The 17,294-nt window shown below is 44.2% G+C and overlaps 1 long non-coding RNA gene across 1 annotated transcript; it reads left to right on the forward strand.

The window, feature by feature from the left end:
• The first annotated feature begins 1,001 nt into the window (after nt 1-1,001).
• LOC125942535 (uncharacterized) lies at nt 1,002-13,758 on the forward strand. The gene is made up of 4 exons (XR_007465190.1): nt 1,002-1,341; nt 2,465-2,574; nt 5,534-5,656; nt 13,349-13,758. It is a non-coding gene; the product is annotated as an uncharacterized LOC125942535 (long non-coding RNA).
• Nucleotides 13,759-17,294: the final 3,536 nt, after the last annotated feature.

Below are 17,294 nucleotides of genomic sequence, written 5' to 3' on the forward strand. Positions count from 1 at the left end.
TGAAAGCCTCACATATGATGTCAACAATTTCCTTGATATGATACGAGCATATCGAATCTAAACCAGGACTACACCCTACTAAAAAATCCTATTTAAATTCAAACAGGGTTATACAGGTTTAAACGGGTTTAAACGGGGTCCTGTTTGGCAACATACAGGTGTAAACAGGACCCGTTTACACACAAACAGGTCTGAACGGGGTCCTGTTTGGCTTGCAAATAGGTTTAAACGGGACCCTCCCACACAGAAATAGGTCTAAACAGGGGCCCTGTTTAGCGAACAAACAGGTTCATACTGGGCACTGGCACCAAACAGGGGCCTATTTGGCCCGCAGGCAGGTTTTAACAGGAATCTCCGACACAGAAATGGGTCTAAACAGGGGACCCGTTTGGTAGTTAAACCAGTTAAACTGGCTCATACTGGTCCCACTGGCACCAAAAAGGTCTACATGAAGCTGTCATGCTCGATTTAATGCTTGAACAGATTTACGGTAAAATTCGATTTGAAATTGGTACACACGAGCGAGCGCTCCGCAACGCCCCAACGACAGCCGCTTCGCGTCGGCGCCGGGGCACAACCAACGGCGCTGCCAAACACAGAGAAAAAAAAAGAAAGAAAAGGTTAATAAATAACAAGAAAAAAAAAAACAAATAAGCCAAAGCGGGATTAGAACCCGCGTACCGCAGATCCCTAAGCAAGCGTCGTAACCACTCGGCCACACAGGCCCGCAAGTCCAGCGATTGCTGGACTCACTATTGAAAGGAACGTGGCTGGAACCCGCCGTATAAGACGCATAATATCGAAATACTACCACAGAACACCCATACAAACTACCACGTACTACGCCGTCACGATACATGCGGTCACCAAAGGGCCGAAAGTGGGCAAAAGCACGAAAGCATGGTCGCTTTCGGTGCCCCCAGGAGGCGCTGCCACTGCCCCAGGGGCATGACCGTGCTGTTGCTGCCTGTTGCTGTGCGTGCGCGCTGCATTGAGGCAGGTCGATGTGGATGTTTAATCGAGTGTACGCTGTGCCGAGAGAAAATGTCGTGCCCCTTGTGTGCTTTGATGATCACCTAACCCCTGGGACCGCGTAACGTAGCTCGCAGTACCTTTCGCGTGGTTCGCCGATGTCGATTATCGTAGTTATGGCCCGCTTGCGCTTTCTTTGTTCCCGGCCTCTGATAATATCGCATCGGATCACAGTGCACGGAAGAATTTGTTGAGCTATTACGTGCTGTAGTTCATCCGCAATTCAACAGTGTTTACGTCGGAAGGATCGTCGTGCAGTCGACGCCGCGACCTGACATGAAGGAGCGTTTGCCGACTACGCCTAGAAAGGTCAGTCCGGCGCTTGTGCGCAGTTTTGTAGTCAATGGTTCGTGAAGTGTGAATTGTTATACGGATCACGAGATGATTAGTAAAGCGACCACAATGATAAATGTGTTTTTCGAATGTTCGTTCATGTCGCAGTGCACATTTAGCGAACAGTCTCACAAAAAATATCCTGGAACGTATTGGACGTTGCCAGGAGCTTTATCATGTATTTGCTTTCTGCGGTGATTGTTTGACCTGAATGGTAAAGAAAAAAATCAAGCAGGGAAAGTTACTGCTTGTGTACGTAATTTCTGTATAGGTATTTCTAGAAGTACAGCCTTCCGCATTTGTAACTATATTGCGCGAGCGTCGATCATGGGCCATTTTAGCGCCTTCAACGGCGATACTTAGCGAGACCGACGAAAGTAAGCAGAGGCGCATAAAGCACTCTCCAGCGCAAGCGTCATCTGCTAAGCTGCTATTCTTAGGACGACGCACACCCATTTCATAGTATGCTGGTGCAATATAGTTAAAAATGCGGGAGGCTGTACGTCAGCTAACGGCTGCGCGAGATGGTACTAGATTGTTGTGTCTGACGCATGGCCAGATTTTAGCTTGTATGCGAATTCTACTACATATAGTGTCGCCAGACTGGCTGTATTTCTTGTGTTGGGTGTCCTGTGTGTTTTCGTGTGCTTGTAAATGTTTATTTCAGAGAAGCCGAGATTACAACAGCCGTGTTTCTTTTTCATCGAATTTTTTTTTTCTGCTGAAAAATAGGGCGTTTGTTCTTGGTAATTTCCAGTGCATCGTCCTTCGAAACAATGCTTTGTTCCACCGCACAAAGAAATTCGATTTTGGAACACTTTTCATGTGCTAAGGAATTTTCTTCGTAGTACAATTCACATTTCACTTCCTACAGATTTGCGTTTGTGTGAAGCTTTTGATAGTAGATTTATGTTTGCTGCAGTTTCATTTCATGTTAAATAACTGCTTGTGGTGTAACAATCAGATGTTTGCACAACCAGATGCAGCTTCGTGTAGTTTGGTTGTGTGAGACTTTTCAGAATGTAACATGATCTTGTTAACTTGCAAGCTTGCAGTTTCAGCAGGGATTACAGTAAATTGAACATTTCTTATTGTTTAGGGATGTCAAGATTTCGTGAACCAGAGGCATCTCTACACCGCATAGGAACCTAAGACATTTCTGCAGCCGGAACAGCACGGCAAATCATCTGATCTGCATGCTGCGACAAGGTGTGTACAAAATGGTCCCTGTCACTTACACAAGCTGTAGGTTTTGTTGGTATAATTCATACCTGTCAACTCTCCTGAATTTTTCGTATTTTTCGTGATCTCTAACGAGCATACCACTTGCTTTAGGCCAGTTTGTTCAGATAAATTTCTTAAACAGGCTAAATCGGCAGCAGCAAGAACACTGCAAAAGTGCTCTGGTGATATAAAACAGTGTTGTCAGTTCTGGTGTTTCAGTTCGCTGCTGCTTTGTGTGCTGTTAAATAATGGTTAATTATGTGTGTATCAATGCAACAGTGTGGGTGCTGAGAGGAAGCTTTTAAAAAATGTGTGCTATCTCGCCAATCAAAAATTTTTGTCTGCAGAATTTTTACAAAATATAAAGTTCACAGGTTGGCATGTATGACATAATGTACAGCACTGTTGCTATGAATATGCTATATTCATAACTTGCAGTTTCGGTCTACTTGAATTGCATATTTTGAATCTGGCCTACCTTCAGTTTAATCAATTCATTTAAGTAGCCTCCTCTGAGTTAAATGTAATTGGAGGCTATTGTAGAAATGCATGATGTGCTCCCTACTGACTGCATTGTGGCAATTTTTTTAGGGACCATCTTGTGAGGCATGCATATCCTTTCATGTCTTGCTATGATTTGCCCAACAAAAGCAGCAGGGCTTTGGTTACCTTTGTTATTACGCATTCTTGTAGACTTCCGTTTCTCTCTCTTCTAACATGTGTGCATGTGCAAATTCTGTGTTCTTAATTATAGTTCTGTAAGTTGACCTAATTGTGTATTACATTTTTTAAAAATTTGGGGGGGAGCGGGGTGTTGATTCCCATAATACTAGGGAGAACGGGACCTCAGACCAAAAGGCCACAAAAGGTGGCTTAAAGTGTTCGAAGCTCAGAATTTAACATTTTGTCTCCTAAAGCACTACCAGTATGAAACTGTTTCTAATTGCTTTGTTTTTATAAGCTAGCTGCCCGATTTGCAGCCACATTGTGAGAGAGTAGGTTTTTTTCTTCTTTTGTTTGAGTTCTTTTGTTGAATGTTCTCCTATTTAGTTCAGAAATTTTTTCCTACCACCTCACGCAATACTCCCACTGGAGCCTATGAGGTATGTTTATAAATAAATAAGCAAATTCCTGAGGCATGCAACAAACCATGCAAATCAGTCCCTAAAAAGCCATAAAGAAGATCTATTATTTTCAGCAGCTGCCTCAGTCGTACTGTGCTCACTGGCGCACTGACAAAAACCATTGCAGCAGCAAAGCACTACTCTAAACATTTCCCTTTCAACATTTTTAACTCTCATATGCTGTCTTCTCCAAATCGTGTTGAGTGCATCTGGAATGTTTCGGCAATTGTTTTTACCTCAACCATTATGCAAAGCAATCATGCAAAGGTTCAGCTTGTTGACTGTTGCTTATTTATACCTAGCCTGATCTCTGGGGTTGACTGTATGCTTTCTTTTTTTTTGCATACCTGCCATAGTTGCTTAGTGGCTATGGTGTTGAGCTTCTAAGCACGAGGTCTCGGGATGAAATCGTGACCATGGCGGCTGCCTTTTCAAGGGGGTGAAATGCGAAAACACCTGTGTACTTGGATTTAGGCGCATGTTAAAGAACCTCAGGTGGTCCAAATTATTCCGGAGTCCCTCACTACGGCGTGCTTCATGATCAGACTGGTTCTGGCATGTAAAACCCCATAATGTAATTTAAATTTTTTACACAAGAACTAAGGTGGCTTTTAATGATGCCACCTTTTCACATTACTGCATAACCACAAGTTTGTCGAAATAATTGAACAAATGTCATCAGTATTCTGTAAAAGCAAACTTGTCTTGTACAGCAGCTCGAATAAGCCATTTTCAGTGCAATAGCAGGCTTAGGATGTTGCCAGAAAATTGTGTCGCATAAGGATGTGCTGCATCAGAAGGCACGTTTCTTGTTCATTGTATTCATTCTAGCATTATCTCATCTCTATGTTCCTTTCAATGCTATTCACTGTGCACACATACTAAAGAGATAAGGAACATCCACAGTGCACGCATACCAAGGAAGTCACAGTCAGACAGAGAGCGATAGAGCACAGCACGCTTTCACTCTCTGTCTGTCGCTTATTTCCCTCACATGTGTTCATTGTGAGCACCACCAAAATGAAGTTACCGACTTGCCCAAGCTTCAACTCTTGTGCTTGGTGTTTGTCTACAAAATGCCCATAAGCAAGTCATAGTGGTGGTGATTTTCGCATGTATGGAAAAGGCTTATTCAATTCCAGAACAGCTTCATTTGTTCTAGGCATAGTAAAGAACTTGCTAGTGTTTATTTTAAAGGCTGAATTGGTAGAAAACTATTGTGGTATTCCTAATGGCACCCTTTTGCATGTTTGTGCAGATGCTTGAAGCTTGTACTATGTTGATGAAAATAGAGTTGAAGCTATAGAAGCATATTTGGTCAAAATGTAGTGAATGCGTCCCAGTAGAAATCCGGAGTTATGCTTCTTGGGACACTTATTGGTTAGCCTTATCGGGTAATGCGATTAGCCTTATCGATGCTATAATGTTGCAGGGTCTGCAGGATGGCCAGCGTTACAAAAAAATTAACATCATTGTAAGAATACATGTTCTGCAATAATATTAGGATTGGCCCCCCCAAGTGACAACGCTTGCTTACACTATATCTGGGATAAACCAGGTTTACTCAGCCAGACAGCCATCCGTGCATGAGGGGGGGGGCGGCAAAAAGGGGCTTTCGAGTAATCTTCTTCAAGTAGATGGCTCATACATCAGATCTTTCTTACTGTGCATGCTATGTTGCTCAAAGTCAAGTTAGCTATGGGTACAATGTCTACATTTTATTACTGTTTATGCCTAATGAAGGTTGCTTTGTTCACAGTGTCACTTTCTATATTGTTTCTCTTATGGCACTAAGCTCACTTGTTTTAATGCTGCTATAGGTATGGCTCGGCCTGGTGATGAAGTGTAAGCAGAACATGCTATGCTGCGAATTGGTGCCAATCTTCACATCCGAGTTGTTCCCACGACAGTCAAGCACTACTGTGATTTGCTTCATTGGCAAGGTAATATACTATGATGAGCTTGCACCTCAATATTGGTATTGAAAAATATGTCAAGTAAAAGACACAAGAGTTGGCCTTTATGACAGATACACTCATGTTCTTTTTTTAAAGAGCTCTTTTAGCACTGTTCTTTATGGGCATGTTTTCAGAGGATGCTAATACTCCTTTATTACAAACTGCCATGGAGCTAGTTTGTGTGTTAAACTAACACTCTTTCACTAAGAAAAAGTCCAGTTTTTACTCGCACAGCGATATGGTGCCAAGGACGAAAGGGGTGGAATAGATCAATCTGAATGCATGTTGCTCACACAAATACAAAAAGGGCGCATGGCATGGCTAGCGCGATTTGTTTTACATTCATGATAAGCAGTCTCAATGTCTAATAATTCTATTGATAGGGAGCTAACACACTGGTTCCCCATCATTTGAATAAGGAAAGATTCACATATCTCTGAAGCACTCTGGTCCTTATATTTTGCCACAATCAAGTGGTTTTTAAATATGGGTGCACATTGCGCTGAGAGCAGTGCAATACTAATGTCAACTGACCCACACATCAAGTTTGTGTGGTTACGCAGCCTGTCATTTATACATTTGGCTTGTTTAGCCAATGTAGCATCTACTGCACAATAATGGTATGTGATCGACACTGCACCTGTGTACTCTACATGCATTTTTTTACATTCTTTTTTTTCACAGGTAGTGATGCATGCCTTTTCATTATTTATGTGCCTACACAACAAGCCAAGCTTGTTCTGGGCCGAGAAAGAATTCTAGGAAAAGCCTACGTGCTGCAACTTTTCTTGGAACAAAAGTAGCTTGGCTCGTTGGGTTGGGTTCAATGGTTCGATGGGTTTTGGAGCCCATACGGGTTCTTTGCTCACACTAAGACACATAAGCTTGTAGGCTGTGCTTCTGTAATTTGTACAGCTCAGTGACAGTGCAGGTGCGGGCCTCATCTTCACAAAGAAGCTGACTGACTGCACCTTCCACGGAGCAGGTGACTCGGGTTGAGTGAGGCACCAGTGTTGGTGTTTGTTCCCTTGTGCAAAACAGCATCTTTAGGTTCATTGTAGTTGTAGGAAGACAAGTTACACATAACTTCCATGGTTTGAGTGGGCGCATTTCTCGTGGGGCATCAAGCTTTTTTTTTTTGCAACTGTCTGCATGGGTGCTTCAGTAGCATTGGTGTGAAGTTGGCATAGAGTTGTGCATTCAAGAACTTCTGAACAATGACCTGCTGTAGTTAGCGCTGTGAAGATTGCATCGTCTACCAAGCCTTTGGTTTTCTGTTATTGTACTTGTAATCGTGCTGTCAGTAATTTCTCGGCTTGCCGAATTATCTTGAGGCCCCACACTGACGCTATCTATGTCTTCAAGTGCAGACTTTTTAGGATAAGGTTCTTCGCTTTGCAAATGTGGTTGTAGGAAAGGTGGCACTTACAGGTGCCTATTCTAGACATTATTGAAACAAGCCAGCGAATCTTGGTTACGTCTTGTCCATAGTGTATAGCAGTTAGTCAAGGGTTGAGAAAATTGCTCTCAGTGGTAGCATGCTGGCAGTAACTTGGTCATTGACCACATGCTCATCATCATGTTACCTGATTAGATGAATTTTCGTTGAAGCTTTGACAAAATTGCCTACAGAAGTTATGGATAACACATTTTAGCCAAGGCACATTGGTTCGTCTTACTCGTGTCCAGATTAGAAATCTATAAGTGCCACCTTTCCTTCAACCAGACTTACAAAGCTAAGAACCTTGTCCTGAAAAGTCGGCACTTTAAGACATCAGTAGCGTCAGTGTGGAGCCTCCGGATAATTCGGCCAGCCGGGCAGAAATTACTAATAGCAAGAGTTCAAGAATGCTGACAGAAAATTAAGGGCTTGAAAACTCACACATTTGCAAGATGCCAACTAGAGCAGCTCTATGTCCACTTCATAGCGACGCTAAGGGACCACCTGTGCAAACTGTCGCAAGAAAACTTGACATATTAAAACAAAAAAAGCCTGTTTAAACCAAGAAGTTAACTTCAGCTTGTCTTCCTGCAAGCCCACTAAACCTGAAACTGCCATTTTGTGCAAAGGACTGAACTTCGACACTGCAGGATACTTCACGATATCTTGGCGAGAGTAACCTGCACCGTGGAACATGCCTGCAGTCAGCTCCTTCTGAAGTAAAAGAAAAGGTCCACGTGGCGTAGCTGCCATGGTGTAACCCTGGAATCTGTTTCTGCTCCGCAACTTGAGCTTATTTTTTTCAGTGACCACAATTGCATTATTATGAAACGGAATGCATTAACAGGTTCAAACTCAGGTTAATGTTTTTATCTGCATGACTTTGTGGCCAAAAACTGATGAAAGGAGGCGCAATGTGACTATTGAATCTGTCCAGGGGACAGGGACGTCAAGAAGTTTTAAATCCATTTGCATAGGCTAACAATCGCAAGGCAAACTGCTGCTATTCCGTGAAAAAGTACCATGCACTTCTTACTTCAAGGAATAATGCCAATCTTTTTCAGCTGTAGTTAGCACCATGTGTGTACACTGCACATATAATTTGAGTTAAATGTAAGGAAGGTATTGCAGAATAGGCCTTTTATAACTAATGGCCATAATTTTGGCATTAGTAGATCTTTGCTCAGACCATCTGACAATTTCTTGAAAGTATGAAATTTTTGTTTATGTAGCTGCTGTCAGCATATTCTATATTATCATTTGGTCTTATGCATACAGTAGAACCCCGCTGTTACGTTCCCGGGTGCTCCGTTTTCCCGGCTGTTACGTCGTTTTCGGCCGGTTCCGGCACAGCTCCCATAGAACCCAATGCATTGGTAACCCCGCTGTTACGTCGCAACTGTGGGACCGTTCCCGCATCATACGTTGCGAACTGCCACACCGCGCCGGCCCGAGCGGCCATTTTGACTTTTCATGTCGCTTGGCTTGGTTGTTTGACGATGGCATTGGCCGCCCAAAGTGCCGGGGGCGACATTTATTACGTATTTTCGGTTTCCGCCAGCAAAAGTATGGCCTTTGATATCCGCTTTTGCTATCTAAAGATGATGTCTATGACGCGTTGCGGCCCTAAAATTGGTTTTGGCTCATAGATGTTCCGCATAAAGTCCAAGGGCGATAACCCGTCGCCGCGCGCCGTATGCTTTCTTTCGCGCGTGAGACGCAGTCGTCGGCTCCCCTCGCACGCTTTCACTCGCACATACAGCATACGCCGCGCGGCGACGTATGCTGTATGTGCGAGTGAAAGCTTGCGAGGGAAGCCGCGCGGCCGTATGCTGAATGTGCGAGTGAAAGCGTGCGAGGGGAGCCGACGACCGCGTCTCGCGCGCGAAAGAAAAGCAGAGAGGAAGCGCGCCTCCTTCCGTTGCGCTCGAGGCACCAGCGAGGGGGGGGGGGAGAGGGGAAGGTAGCGGGCAGCGTTGTGCTCTGGCATCATACTGCGCGGCGGCGCGCGCGCGGTCCCGCGGGCCCTATCTTGAAAGTGATCTGCGTGGGGGTAGATTCTACGCAGTGTAGGTGCGTCGGCGGCTCGTTGCTTTGTGCGTGCTGCGTGTTCTCGGCGCTCAGTTAGGGTTGAAGCGATAGACAACAGCACGAAGGTCACTTCGCTCGCTTCTGCAGCGGCGCTTAACTGCGCGTGTCCGCGCTCATCGAGTGTGATGTGTTCATGTTTGCCTGTGGGTGCTGACACTATGTTTGTTAATTAGTTAATAACCGAATGTTTACAAGTTTATACAGAGGATAAAACTACTATTCTTACTTTGTATAGCTCACCGCAATCGATACTTCGGCTGTCGGGCGAAACTACTTTTTGTCGCACGTAAGAATTAAAATACTATTGTGTGCAGTTCAACACTACTCCCATTTCTCAATTTTTCCTGTTTCCTGGCTCTTGCGTTTCCCGGCTCTTACGTTTTTTTTACGGTCCCGTGAAAAACGTAACAGCGGGGTTCTACTGTATACTGTTTGCTCTAAAAAATTAAATTCTTGAGTTTCACATGCTAAAACCACGATATGATTATGAGGCATGCTGTAGTAGGGGACTCCGGATTATCCCTTGAACCCTTGTTAACTCAAACTCTGATATCTGAACATATCAGTTAAGTCGAAAATTTTTTCGTGGCTCAGTATCGACTTTATGTATATTTGACTTCTTATCTAGCAATGCTTCTGTGCTGTGCTCCGGGTATCTCGAAATCTTGACTGCAACACTGTAGGGAAAATGTTATCACCCAAAGGTTTCCATATGTTGTACGCAGCTGCGATATCTCCAAAAGTTGCAAGATCGCAAGTTTGTAGCAAATTCTGCTTCATTCCATGCCACTCTTGTCATCCACTGTTCACGACCGGCAGAGATCTCATTGGTAATCCGGGCAGAGTGTTTCTCTGACCCCTGACAAAATGCAATGAGCATGATAAGGCCTCCCGCTTTTTAACTATATTACATGAGAACACTATAATATGGTTGTGCATCATCCTGAACGGAACATCGCATTAGACGACTTTTGCACAGGATAGTGCTTGGTGCACCTGAGAGTTCTTCTGTGTGTCTCGCTGATTATTGCGCTTAAAGGTGCTAAAATGATGCGGGATGGACGCTCGCACAATATGGATAAAAATGCGGGAGGCTGTACACATGAGCACCACAACATACATGCTCATGTGTACGCATACAGTTGTCAGCTTGCTTATTTCCTGTGCTCTGTGTTTCTGTGTGGATCTGCTCGCTAGGCCATACCGTGTGCTGCGCCGAATGTTTGGCACGTTATTGGTATTTTTTTCATTAACAAGTTCAGGGCCATGATCTTGTAGCAATGCGTTGTCTGATGCCATTTCTAATCGTGCTTCGTCAGTTGTCATAGTGACACTGTGCCTACGTTATCAGTACGGGTTTGATGGAACATCGTATAACGGCGCTGTGTGAGAACGGATCACAGAAAGAATGCACAGAGGACAATCGCCGAACTTCAGCTGAGGTTTGCAGCAGAAAAATTACACAAGCAGCAGTTTCTACGCAGAAACATTGGACAAAATACCGCCATGGCGCACATTGTGTCGGCGCGATCACTACAGATGGTCATGTCATACAACTCTACGGAACATCCTGATTTGCGCAAGATCAAAGACATTTGTACTACACGTTATACAATCAAGTTACGCTCTTCAAGCCCGCCAACTTGGAAACCTTTTGCAAATATATCTCTTCTCTTTTTGACAAATTCAGTGATGCGGTGCTAATGCAACCTTCTCCTTCCTTTTTTCGTGTGAAATGCCTCAAGCAATTCTCTCTCTTTTTGATCCTTAAAACTTCCTAGTATACAGGTGTCGTCGTACACTGGAGTGCAAGGACACCTTTTGCAATGGTCAGCCGAATGACCCCCTGCTACGAAAGCCTGCACGGATGCTCGATGCTCCCTCAAATGGTCATTAAAACATCTACCAGTTTGGCTGACATAACACCTGCCACAAGAGAGCGGGTTGTGGTAAACCAGCTCCATCTGGCAGCGTACGAAGCCCTTAGCATGCTGTTTCGCACACTTATGTGAAGTGCGTGCACTGTTCACTGCACGGCAAATTCACCCCCGTTTTTCTGAGCGGAGAACACTATGGGAAGGCCGCACTTTCCGGCCACTTTCTTGAAGTGGTGGGAGAGGTTGTGCAAATAAGGCACCATTAACAGCTTCCTTGACCATTCTTTATCGGCTCCCCTGCTCCCCACACCAGACCTTACTTCACCAAATAGGCTTTCAACAACAGAAGCGATAGTTTCACCAGGGAAACCCACCTGCTTGAGCCTCTTGGTTTGCACTCCGAGCTTTCTGATGCTCGCATCACCATTCAAGCGCGGATCTGATACTGTTCAATGCGATGTCTCTCTTAACAAGTTTTGAGTTCCAATAGTCCCATAGTCTCCTCCGCTCAGAAAAACTGGCACGAATGTGCTATGCTGTGAACAGTGCACGCACTTCACAAAAGAGTGCAAAACAGCATGTTAAGGGCTTCGTACGCTGCGAGACAGAGGTGGTTTACCACATACCGCTCTCCTGTGTCAGTTATGTCAGCCAAACTGGTAGATGCGTTAATGACCATTTGAGGGAGCATCGAGCATCCGTGCAAGCTTTTGTAGCGGGGGGGTCGCTTGGCTGACCATTGCAAAGGTGTATTTGCACTCCAGTGTACGACGACACTTGTATACTTGGAAGTTTTAAGGATCAAAGAGAGAGAGAATTGTTTGGGGCATTTCATATAAAAAAGAATGGAGAAAGTTGCATTAACATCGCGTCATTTAATTTATCAAAAAGAAAAGACATATATTTGCAAGAAAAGGTTTTCAATTTCGCGGGTTTGAAGAGCGTAAATTGATGGGGTATAACGTGTAGTACAAATGTCTCTTTAATCTTGTGCAGATGAGAATGTTTGTAGTGCTGTATGACATGATGACTTTCTGTTATGATCGCGCTGACAATGTGCGCCATGGTGGTGTTTTGTCCAATGTTTCTGTGCAGGAACTGCTGCAGTAAACCTCAGTTGAAGCTCGGCGATTGTCCTCAGTGCTCTATGTTTCTATGTCCCGTCCTCACATGCACCGTTATAACATGTTCCATCAAATCCATACTGACAACATGGGCACATTGTCACTATGACAACTGACGAAGCACTATTAGAAACGGCATCAGAAAATGCATTGCTACAAGATCGTGACCCTGAACTTGTTAATGAAGAAAGTACCAATAACATACCAAACATTCGGCACAGCCCGTGGCATGGCCTAGCACGCAGGTCCACACAGAGCACAGGAAATAAGCAAGCTGACAACTCTATGCATACACATGAACATGCATGTTTTGGAGGCGAGGTGTACAGCCTCCCCCATTTCTAGCTATATCGTGCGAGCGTCCATCACGCGTCACTTTAGTGCCTTTAAGGGACAATAATCAGTGAGACCGGCAGAACTACTCAGGTGCACCAAGCACCCTCCTGTGCAAGAGTCGTCTAAGGTAATGTTCCCTTCAGGACGACGCACGACCATATTATAGTGTTCTCGTGCAATATAGTTAAAAAGCAGGAGGCGGTACCTTCTCATGCTCATTGCACTTTGTCAGGGGTTAGAGGAACACTCTGTCCGGATTACCAATGAAATCGTGGCGTAGAAAGAAGCAGAATTTACTACAAACACCATCATAACATGTTCCTTCAAGCCAGCAACCAACTAGCCCATCTAAGTCTCATAATTATCAGTATGGGATAAATCAGCCAAACACGGATGCTAAAGCCACTATTCCACAACGGTATTTACTTTGCTGGCAGAAAGGTAGCTTCCAAGTAATTTATTAGCGTGACGTGTCCATGCTGCTTTTTAAATGTGTATTTTATGCTTGTACTACTTCTGTTGCTTCAATACTATTGTTAATCGAATAAGTAATGTCTTTTTGATTATAACACTTGTTTCAGTGGCCCGCTAATTGAGACAGTTTATTCTACCACAGTAATGCATGTTCCCTTAGAATCAGCCAAATTGCCTGAAACCAGTTACCTTTGAATGAGATTTGTTAGTATCTCCTATATTCTGAATGCTTACCCATTCTTATCTGTGTGAACATACGCAAAACTGCTTTTGCCTTTGTGTGAACCTGTTGCATAAGTGAAAAGAAATTGTTGGCTTTTCTTTACTTTTTCAGGTGCCCTGCAAGCTCTCACCAAAGCAACACATTCCACTGGTTTTCTGTCAGAGTACCATTGTAGAATTTCGAATAAACTATGCTTGTCAGATGTTCGACATGCCCCGTCTTAAAATCAGAGCGCTTCAGTAATAATGTTTGAATGGGTGTACATAAAAACACACGTAAAGTATACTTATGTCTTTCTTTTACAAGTCCTCTTCACCCGACGTTTTTCCAACTTAAAATTACGCTTTGCTGTACATTTGTTTTATGCACAAACCATTACAGCAACACAACACTGCAGTAAAATGAGTACAAATGATAAAGCATGCAGTACACCTGCAAGAATTACATTTGCATACTTGTAGTACATATGAAAATGAGCTACCGATCTTTTTCAGGTTGCATACTCTTATAGGTTATACATGTCAAGCGCACTCATAGGTCACACAAAACTCGTTCAAGGCTGATCTCAAATCCATAAGTGCACCAAATCGATTTAAAGAGTGACTTATGTTAAGTGACATCGGACCAGTCTAAAGAAACCTGGCTCAAATAGGGAAATAAATAGGTTCGAACAGGGTCAAACGGGGAGTGGACTAAACGGGGACAAACAGGCCTGGGCTAAATGGGTTCAAACGGGGACAAACAGGTCTGGGCTAAATGGGTTCAAACGGGGACAAACAGGTCTGGGCTAAATGGGTTCAAACGGGGACAAACAGGTCTGGGCTAAATGGGTTCAAACGGGGTCCCGTTCCATAATCCTATTTGATGAAACCCGTTTGAAATCAAATAGGATTTTTTAGTAGGGCAATTTTTAAGATTCATAATTATTGCGCGAACTTCACTGGGTGTAGTTGGGAAGAGATAAAATGATTGTTGGGACAAGCGCGACATGTGAACGTCTTTACCGCCAGGGATATCAGGCACAGTAGCAAAAAAGTTTCTGAATGCGCGTGCAATATCTTCAGGATTTGTAAGTATGCAGTCTTTTTCTTGAATTTTCGTTATTCTATTCCTAGTAGGATTCTTATTCAGAAACGCATTAAGTACCTGCCATTGCTTACGGGAATCGTTCCCGGTTTAATTTATTACATTTTCATAGTAACTTTTCTTCGCTTTTTTTAAGTAGATATGTCAGTAAGGCGCAATACTTTTTGTACCGAAACTTAAGAGATTGGTTAAATGGTCTATTGTTGCATTTACGATACAGATTTTCTTGCGCATGCTCTTCAATAATCCCGGTGTAAGCCAAGGGTTTGAAGGGGATGCAAAATGTTTACGGCACTTAACAACTGTTGTTGCTGAGGATATACAAGCTTTAATTATGCCAGATAACTCATAAGAGGCTTCAGCGTCATTTAATGATGTTACGCGTGACCAATCTGAACTGTTAACTAGCTCTATGAAGTGTTCTTTGTCAAACCTGGATTTTGTGTACAGAGTTTCAACGGCGTGATTTAGACGGGGAAACCGGAGCACAATTGGAAAGTGGTCGGTTATGTTGCTTCGTAGGATAAATGCCTCAGGGGGATAAAGTAGGTTTGTTAGTGCATGATCGATGATTGTACTCGAGTTAGAGACGCACCTAGTAGGTAGTTGTAACAATGACTCGATGCCGTATCCGTGACAGATGCTAATGTATTCTCTGCTGTAAGCACAGTCCTCATCCAGAAGATTGATTTTTATGTCTCCCATTATAACCATGTTCTTGTTTTCATTCGAAATAGTATGCAAAATTTCGTCTAGGGCGCAGCAAACCGTGTTTACACTAGAGCTCGGTGATCGGTAGATGCAGCCAAATACAGTGCTTTTTTCACCGGTATTGAAACATGAATTATTCATTTCAATGCATACTGCTTCGCAGTCAGGCATATTAAGGTTCAAATCTAGTCTGCGTTTATACTCTATATCTTGTGAAATAAAGATTGCGGAACCGCCGTGGCTGGATGACATGCGATGACAGTATTCCGGAGTATACACTGGAAATGAAAACAAATTCTTATCGCTATCACTTAACCATGTCTCTGTTACACGAACCAGTGAAAAGGAAACTTTGATCGATGATAACAGCAGATGAAATTCATCCCCCATAGTGTTTTTTTCAAACTTCTTGCATTGAAATGGATAGCTGAGCAGCTTGACTTCGACAACAGGGATGCCAGTTCATTTGATTCAACGTAGGCCATCTTGGAAGAAGCGAAGTGCTATTACGCATGGTTAGTGAAAATTCTCAGATCTGCCTCGTTTCGAATTCGAAAAACCCTGCTGTCGGTGTTCTTCCTTGCTTTGATTAGGCAGTCGTCTGTCCATAGGAACTGCCAGTGATTTTCTTTTTTCAGAGACAGAGCTTTCGAAAATATCTTTGTTTTCCTGTGTCAGATGGTCATTGACGTAAATCGGCTTTGATTCAGTTCCTTGAAAGCCTATGTCGCGAGTCTAAAGACGCGCCTTACGCGCCTTGCTTACGAATTCTGCTTTCTTTGCCCTCGAGCTGAACCTTGCGATTAAGTTTTTTGTGTTTGAGACCGATGGCACTCGATGGGCAATGTCGATGTCGTCCCTCGATACCAGGCAGTCAATTTTACTTCCAACAGCCTGAAGAATTGCCACACAGTCTTCGCCTTGAGTGCAGGGTACACCCTTTAGTTCAACATTATTTTTGCGTGAGTATTGCTCTAGCTCACTTACTTTCTGTTCCAAGGCTACGTTTCTAGCTGTAAGTGCCAAGTTCGCAGTTTTCAGTTTTTCGTTTTCAGACTTCAGTTCCTCAACAGTTTCATTTAAGTAAGCCAGGCTGCCCTGTAGTTCTTCAAAGTCTTTTTTGAAGTTACCAACAATCGTTTCGGGTTTAGTGGCCATCTTCGATTTAACGCTCGCGAGAACTTGTTGAACCACAGTACCCAGTTTTCCCTGCAGAACACTTTCAAGCGCATCAAGACGCTTCGCGAGTTCAGCATTTGAGGGCATGATGCATACAGAGAGCCGAGACAAAAACTAATAGTGACAGCAGTTGCGATATGGAAGAGTTTGTAAAAAATGAAAACCAAAGTCCACCTGTGCAGGGAATAGCAGATGCTTACTAGCAGGATTCCCAGAGGCTCGCTCATGCACGCTCGCAACTGCTGCCACTAGTGCCGATGATCTGGACGTGTCGAGTATATATAGGCTCGGAAGTAGACGGTGCTGCCGCTTCGCTGCGCAGAGGTCAGCGATCAGTCTTGAGTCCACTGGAGCATGCGCAGAAGCAAACTTCAGGACGCAGTGTCACCGGATCCGTGCGCCTTGGGGTATCTGTGTAGGGAATAGCAGATGCTTACTAGCAGGATTCCCAGAGGCTCGCTCATGCACGCTCGCAACTGCTGCCACTAGTGCCGATGATCTGGACGTGTCGAGTATATATAGGCTCAGAAGTAGACGGTGCTGCCGCTTCGCTGCGCAGAGGTCAGCGATCAGTCTTGAGTCCACTGGAGCATGCGCAGAAGCAAACTTCAGGACGCAGTGTCACCGGATCCGTGCGCCTTGGGGTATCTGTGTAGGGAATAGCAGATGCTTACTAGCAGGATTCCCAGAGGCTCGCTCATGCACGCTCGCAACTGCTGCCACTAGTGCCGATGATCTGGACGTGTCGAGTATATATAGGCTCAGAAGTAGACGGTGCTGCCGCTTCGCTGCGCAGAGGTCAGCGATCAGTCTTGAGTCCACTGGAGCATGCGCAGAAGCAAACTTCAGGACGCAGTGTCACCGGATCCGCGCGCCTTGGGGTATCTGTGTAGGGAATAGCAGATGCTTATTAGCAGGATTCCCAGAGGCTCGCTCATGCACGCTCGCAACTGCTGCCACTAGTGCCGATGATCTGGACGTGTCGAGTATATATAGGCTCGGAAGTAGACGGTGCTGCCGCTTCGCTGCGCAGAGGTCAGCGATCAGTCTTGAGTCCACTGGAGCATGCGCAGAAGCAAAC

The sequence above is a fragment of the Dermacentor silvarum genome, chromosome 1, assembly GCF_013339745.2.
Source record: "Dermacentor silvarum isolate Dsil-2018 chromosome 1, BIME_Dsil_1.4, whole genome shotgun sequence".
Taxonomy (NCBI): Eukaryota; Metazoa; Arthropoda; class Arachnida; order Ixodida; family Ixodidae; genus Dermacentor; species Dermacentor silvarum.